Raw genomic sequence first — 8,309 nt, 5'->3', positions numbered from 1 at the left:
TTTTCCAAAATTGTATGCTCACTGATACTCACTGCTAAGTCGAAAACTTGTAGAAATGACTCAAATTTTCAAATTTTTCAATGGATGCATCATAAATGCATTTTTGCGAAATTGTATAAACAATTATAAATATTTCCCAAATATTGCCCGAGATTTTGTAGAAGTCTGATTTGAGATTTTATCAAAATGTAGATCTAAATACAAAGTTGTGCAGGGTATATTATAATCGGCCCGCCCGACTTTAGACTTTCCTTGCAATTCTATTTTTTGTTAAAATTGTGTTACGTCAATAATTTTGGTTTACAAATACATATACTATTGGTATCTTCTCATATTATGATGGGTATTTATATCATTATTTTATTTATTAAACATTGCCCTAAATTTGAAATATAGAGTTCAATTGGCATCTAATGTAAAATTAAGACCTTTCTTTGCACACATAAATAGATACGATACTTTATATCGATCCACTTACGGTACCCCCACAATAGAACTACAAATTAGTGGTATTAAAATGAGATTTAGTTATATTACCCGGAGTCGACTCCGGAGACGGAATCGGAGTCGAGCTGATGAAAAATGCTGGAGTCGGAGTCGAGCAAAATTGGCTCGACTCCACAGCCCTGATCGAAACTATGGTTGAACTCACAATTCTTGGTAGACAAGGCGGACATGCTAACCATAGTGCCACGTTAAGGCCCGAAGAATAATCCAGCGCTAAAAAGTGAGAAATCATGGGACTACTGTAAAAAATAATTCGGACAGAAATACCAGATATATGATATAGGATGATGTGTTTGTTTTTATTTAAAAATATTGTAAAAAAATGAGTAAAGGAATTCATCGCAATTATACAATAAAGCGTCAGTGAATATTTGTGTTATATCTGCCCGATTACCACTCGATAGAGAGGCCTAAGACCAGAAGGAGTTAGTCCATTTTTTTTGTTTGCTTTCCTTGGACCACCTGTAATATAGCCGAGTACGTGTGGTGTAGCACATAATGTTGGACACCAATTACGGACTATAATATGGATCCTTCTTATAGAGCAGTTTCATAAACGACATACAACTGCTATGGTGTTACGTTATGGTATGCTAGTGCATATACCACGGGGAATTCCGCATATCCACTCACAAAAAAAAGGAAGTACTCAAATCCACAGATGTTGACCTTCGCTTAAAGAGCCTAACAGAGCTATTCGGGGAAAGTACTTTTCAGTATGGATATATAGGCCATGAAACAATCTCGTTAATTAATAGTATTGTGTATAATATCCCATACATGGTATTATTTATGCTAACAAATTTATTTTAGCTTCTTTCTAGAATTATATAAGTATTTTATTCTACGAATTACTTGATTTGACGTCCTTAAGTATTCCTTTTCATTCTGAAAGGAACCAGTCTCAGATTGTCTTATTCTAGATACCATAGGATAATAACTGTGAAACATGAATGTCACAACAGGATATCAGTAGTGTTTAATTTATAAACTGGTCTTCTTCTTGTTCTCCAAAAGTGGTATCATACTGAGAAAATGAATGGCAGCAATTTCTTGTGTGTGGTCCCCAGAGAGTTTTTGCTTGAAGATGTCATGGTAAGGCAGTCACAAATTGTTGTGGATTTGTCACAGTATTTCATACCATACAGCCTCCACAAGATTTTAATTAATATTTTCTTGGCTTTAGCCAAAGACTGGTGCTATGAATTGGCATACTTTTCCAGTAGTTAATACTAATCCACTCATGTTTTTTCAGAAATGTTTGTTGAACACTTGAAGTGAAATGAAATTTTGGGAGTTAATTTTAAGTTAGCTGTTTTATTAGGAAATGTTAAAAACAGGATCATGGCATTAATTTCGCGAGAATTTCACAAAGGAATTCATAAAATTAACAATTTATGGATTTATAACTTGGAAACAAATTTCTCAAAATAATGTTTAGAGTTGGTTTTAACGAAAATAGTAATTAAACTACACTGAAAAAACAAATATTTACGTAATATTAAAGATTACAGTACCTATGTTTTAGGACAAATTTCTTTAAACTAATGAAATTTTAATTAAAATAAAGTTTATAATCTTTGTTTCAAAAAGAAAAAAATAAATTATTAAATTTAGGACATAAATTTTGGAAAGTCGTTTGTACTTGAACTAAGGCAAATTTTCTTAAAATAGGGAAACAAATTTTGGATTTAAAGAAATTGTCCTTAAATTTACTGAAATGTCGAATCTTAAAATGTAAGATAAAAACGCTTCAAATAGGGTAAAAGATTTTTGGATTTATGAAAACATTTTTTACTTTGAAGTATCCGTTATAATTTAGAGTTTTCAAGTATCATTGTTTGTACGTGAATAGCTTTATTAATACACCGCGAAAAGATAATGAAAATTCGATAAATGAAATTCCTATTCTAATTTCAATGTTATTGATCCTAGATTTAAGCCCACATAGGTCGCTAAAAAATTTCTATATTAAAAAAAAAACAGATCTTTGGCTCGGAATCAATACCAAATAACAGACCACACAACTTCTATCAAAGTAAAAGAAATTTTTCTCTAAGAAAAATCTAAGAAAATCTCTAGGGAATTTTCTCTCAAACAATACTTTTACACTCTAAAAAAAGTTTACTTGGATCCAAAAATTTTGACCTTCCTTTAAGGATTTTGGTATTGATTCCGAGCCAAAGATGCGGCTTCTTTAAAATAAAGACATTTTTTAGGGACCTCCCTGGCTTTAAATCTAGGAACGATCAAATTAAATTTGGATACAGATCTCATTCATCGAATTTTATTCTCTGTTTGCGATATATTAATAAAGGTATGCATGTACAAATAAATTCCATTTTCAAAATCCAAATTATGCCAAGTACTTCAAAGTAAAAACTCTTTTCTTAACGCTAAAAAAAAACTTTAAACCAGAGATGCAAATCCTTAAAATAAGTCTTAGCCTATATTTGATGCATTTTTATTTTAATTTAAAAATTCTATATGTCAGTTGAGTTAAAGACGATTTCTCTAAATTAAAAATATTTTTCTTTATTTTAAGGAACATTCAAAGATCTACAACTTCAACAAAGGGACGCAAAATTTCAAGATTTGTGTCCTAAATTGAATGAAAAAAAATTTTGAAGCAAGGATTTAAAACTTTCTTTTAACTAAAATGTAATTATTTTAATGAATTTTGTCCTTTGCATTGCGTAAATTTCGAGTCCTAAAGTTTAAGTTGCATAATCTTCCATATTAGGTCAATATTTTTTCAGTGTAAGAATTTTGCTCTAAAAAAAATTTCTAGGAAAATTTCTCTAAAGACAAAATTTCAAGGAAATTTTATATGAAGACAATATTTTCTCTAAAGACAAAACTTCTAAGAAATTTTCTCCAAAGACAAAAAATAAAATGTCTAAGAAATTGTCTCTAAAGATAAAATGTCTAAGGAATTTTCTCCAAAGACAAAATGTCTAAGAAATTTTCTCCAAAGAAAACAAAATTTAGGAAATTTTCTTCAAAGACAATATCGGGGCATCGGTTTTTAATCGAGAGATCGGTCTATAAAGGGGCTATTCCAAAAAATGGACCGATTCACACCATTTTCGGCACACCTATTTGTGGTCCTAAAATACCTCTAGATTTCCAATTTTAAGCACATCGAATAAAAACTACGGTTTTTAGAAGCCCAAGACCCCAAATCGGGGGATCGGTTTAAAGCCCATTTTCGAACTTGGCCTGCGTGCAGACAAAAGAAAAAAATCCTAAGAAATTTTCTAAAAAGACAAAATTCCTAGGAAATTGTCTATAATTTCTAAAAATTTTTTTGAAGAACAAATTTTTAGGAAACTTTTGGAAGACAATATTTCTAAGAAAATTTCTCTAAAGACAAAATGTCTAAGAAATTTTCTTCAAAGACAACAAAATTTCTAAGAACTTTTTTCTAAAGGCCAAATTCCTAGGAAATTTTCTCCACAGACAAAATGTCTAAGATATTTTCTCAAAAAAAAAAAGGAAATTTTCTAAAACGACAAAATTCCTAGGAAATTTTTTCTAAAGACAAAATTTCTAAAAATTTTTTTGAAGAACAAATTTTTAGGAAAATTTTTGAAGACAATATTTCTAAGAAAATTTCTCTAAAAACAAAATGTTTAAGAAATTTTCTTCAAAGACAACAAAATTTCTAAGAATTTTTTTCTAAAGACAAAATTCCTAGGAAATTTTCTCCAAAGACAAAATGTCTAGATATTTTCTCCAAAAAAAAATTAGGAAAGACAAAATTCCTAGGAAATTTTCTATAAAGGCAAAATTTCTACGAAAATTTTTCTAAAGACAAAATTTCTAAAAATTTTTTTGAAGAACAAATTTTTAGGAACATTTTTGAAGACAATATTTCTAAGAAAATTTCTCTAAAAACAAGATGTTTAAGAAATTTTCTTCAAAGACAACAAAATTTCTAAGAATTTTTTTTAAAGACAAAATTCCTAGGAAATTTTCTCCAAAGACAAAATGTTTAAGATATTTTCTCAAAAAAAAAAAATTAGGAAATTTTCTAAGACAAAATTCCTAGGAAATTTTCTATAAAGGCAAAATTTCTAAGAAATTTTTTCTAAAGACAAAATTTCTAAGAATTTTTTTGAAGAACAAATTTTTAGGAAACTTTTGGAAGACAATATTTCTAAGAAAATTTCTCTAAAGACCAAATGTCTAAGAAATTTTCTTCAAAGACAACAAAATTTCTAAGAAATTTTTTCTAAAGACAAAATTTGTTCTTAAAAAAAAAATTTAGGAAAAGTTTTGAAGACAATATTTCTAAGAAAATTTCTCTAAAGACAAAATGTCTATGAAATTTTCTTCAAAGACAACATTTTTAGGAAATTTTTGTTAAAGAAAAATTTATAGGAAAATTTCTCTAATAACAAAATTTTTAGGAAATTTTCTGTAAAGACAAAATTTGTAGGAAATTTCTGAGAAATTTTCTTAGAGACACAACTTCTACGATTTATAAAGTACTGAAAATATTTCTGTTAGTGGTTCAGCCCGTCGCTAGCTATTTCCGTGCTTGTTTAAAACTACTTGTGTAATGTCGCACATGTATGACTTTTATAAAAATAATTCTATTTTCGATTTATGCCTCAAAATTTCCATAGTTTACACTTTCGGAAGAGCAGCATTGTTGTAAGGAACTGAAAAAGCCCCTTGACATTTCCATTGTGGTTGGCGGGCAAACATTTTTATACCCTCCACCATAGGATGGGGGTATATTAACTTTGTCATTCCGTTTGTAACACATCGAAATATTGCTCTAGGACCCCATAAAGTATATATATTCTGGGTCGTGGTGAAATTCTGAGTCGATCTAAGCATGTCCGTCCGTCCGTCCGTCTGTCCGTCTGTCCGTCTGTCCGGCTGTCCGTCCGTCTGTGGAAATCACGCTAACTTCCGAACGAAACAAGCTATCGACTTGAAACTTGGCACAAGTAGTTGTTATTGATGTAGGTCGGATGGTATTGAAAATGGGCCATATCGGACCACGTTTACGTATAGCCCCCATATAAACCGACCCCCAAATTTGGCTTGGGGAGCCTCCCGGAGCAGCAAAATTCATCCGATCCGGTTGAAATTTGGTACGTGGTCTAAGTGTACGGTCTCTAACAACCATGCAAAAATTGGTCCATATCGGTCCATAAATATATATAGCCCCCATATAAACCGATCCCCAGATTTGACCTCCGGAGCCTCTTGGAGGGGCAAAATTCATCCGATCCGATTGAAATTTGGTACCTGATGGTAGTATATGGTCTCTAACAACCATGCAAAAATTGGTCCATATCGGTCCATAATTATATATAGCCCCCATATAAACCGATCCCCAGATTTGACCTCCGGAGACTTTTGGAGGGGCAAAATTCATCCGATCCGGTTGAAATTTGGTACCTGATGTTAGTATACGGCCTCTAACAACCATGCAAAAAATGGTCCATATCGGTCCATAATTATATATTGCTCCCATATAAACCGATCCCCAGATTTGACCACTGGAGCCTCTTGGAGGAGCAAAATTCATCCGATCCGGTTGAAATTTAGTACGTGGTCTTAGTATATGGTATCTAACAACCGTGCAAAATTTGGTCCATATCGGTCCATAATTATATATAGCCCCCATATAAACCGATCCCCAGATTTGACCTCCGAAGCCTCTTGGAGGGGCAAAATTCATCCGATCCGGTTGAAATTTGGTACCTGATGTTAGTTTACGGCCTCTAATAACCATGCAAAAATTGGTCCATATCGGTCCATAATTATATATAGCCCCCATATAAACCGATCCCCAGATTTTACCTCCGGAGCCTCTTGGAAGAGTTGAAATTTGGTACATGGTGTTAGTATATGGTCTCTAACAACCATGCAAAAATTGGTCCATATCGGTCCATTTTTATATATAGTTCCCATATAAACCGTCCCTAGAAAGTTTTGTCAAAATTTCATTTCTATAGAAAGTTTTGTCAAAAGTTTATTTCTATTCGAATGTTTGTCAAAATTTTATTTCCATAGAAAATTTTGTCAAAATTTTATTTCTATAGAAAATTTTGTAATCTACCAAAACTTTATTTCCATAGAAAATTTTGTCAAATTTTATTACTATAGAAAGTTTTGTTAAAATTTCATTTCTATAGAAAGTTTTGTTAAAAGTTTATTTCTATAGAAATGTTTGTCAAAATTTTATTTCTATAGAAAATTTTGTAAAAAATTTATTTCTGTAGAAAATTTTGTCAACATTTTATTTCTATACAAAATTTTGTCAAAATTTTATTTCTATACAAAATTTTGTCAACATTTTATATCTATAGAAATTTTTGTCAAAATTGTATTGCTATAGAAAATTTTGTCAACATTTTTCTTCCATAGAAAATTTTGTCAACATTTTATTTCTATAGAAAATTTTGTCAAGTTTTTATTTCTATAGAAAATTTTGTCAAATTTTTATTTCTATAGAAAATTTTGTCAAAATTTTATTTCTATAGAAAATTTTGTCAAGGTTTCATTTCTATAGAAAATTTTGTCAAAATTTTATTTCTATAGAAAATTTTGTCAAAGTAGATTATATACGTATTTAATCGGCCTTTTTTTGTTTAATATATACCCCGTATGGGCTATCTTACAATTTAGAAGACAGTGTTAAAAAGTTTTACGATACCTTGCCATCGGCAAGTGTTATCGCAACCCAAGTAATTCGATTGTGGATGACAGCCTTTAGTAGAAGTTCCTACGCAATCCATGGTGGAGGGTACATAAGATTCGGCCTGGCCGAACTTACGGCCGTATATACTTGTTGTAATTATGTTTATTATGTCAGTCACATTATTATCTAAAACTGTGTTGTACTAAATCACATTTCAGTGTTTTAGTTTTATGTTTTCTATTTGCCATTTGCCATTATGTTTATTCATGGCAGTGTCATCTTTACTGTTGTCGTTTTCTAGGCCCCCGAGGTGAAAATCATACTGCGACCGTCATTTCATGCTGCAGTTTTTACTGTTTGTTTTCTCCAATTGAGATTCAAACACACACACACACATTCAAACACAATTATGTGTTTAACACGACTCCATATTGCATAAGGGAACGAGTGTGTGAGAGAGATAGAGGAGGATACAGCTCACACACATTTTCATACAATGTTGTACCCTTAAAGGGTAAACTAAAAGAGATATGAGGGAATGTGTCTGTGTGCTTTTTTTTTTTACTACTCATCCCTTGGCACCCACTTGTTATCCTTTTGCTCTGCAGTGGCTCCAGTACAGCCGCCAAAGCCAGTGAGTCTTTGTCGCAAAACAAAAATCCCTGTGTGTGTTGGCAGGACAATTTATTTTCATCCAATGTAATGCAACACTACTGGAACTTAGGACAGTGGTTGTGAAATTTTCAGGCGGTTATTGAATAAGGGTTACACTTCACGATTGAACTCTTCACCGCATGCTCTAACTATATACACACAAGGTTGAAACCGATTGTTAACTTAAAGAAAAAGATTTCAAAACAATAATAAAGATCATACAGGATGGCTAATAAGCATTGCAACCAGCTTCAGGTTGCCATAATTTCTAAATCTCTCGTCTGACACTGGCCAGATTTAATTCAGTGGCAGCTCATTTTATTTTTTACAAGCTTTCAAAAGCATTGTTCTTGGGGAAATTCAAAAGAGATCGTGTGATTGCTTTATATTTGATTGAAATATCTATTGTTGCTCGTACCATTGCACATTATCGTGATACTCTCAGTGTTACATTATGTCCAAAAAATGTGCAAAAAACAGC

This window comes from Haematobia irritans, chromosome 4 (genome assembly GCF_050003625.1).
Source record: "Haematobia irritans isolate KBUSLIRL chromosome 4, ASM5000362v1, whole genome shotgun sequence".
NCBI lineage: Eukaryota > Metazoa > Arthropoda > Insecta > Diptera > Muscidae > Haematobia > Haematobia irritans.
Note: the sequence above shows the minus strand (reverse complement) of the source record.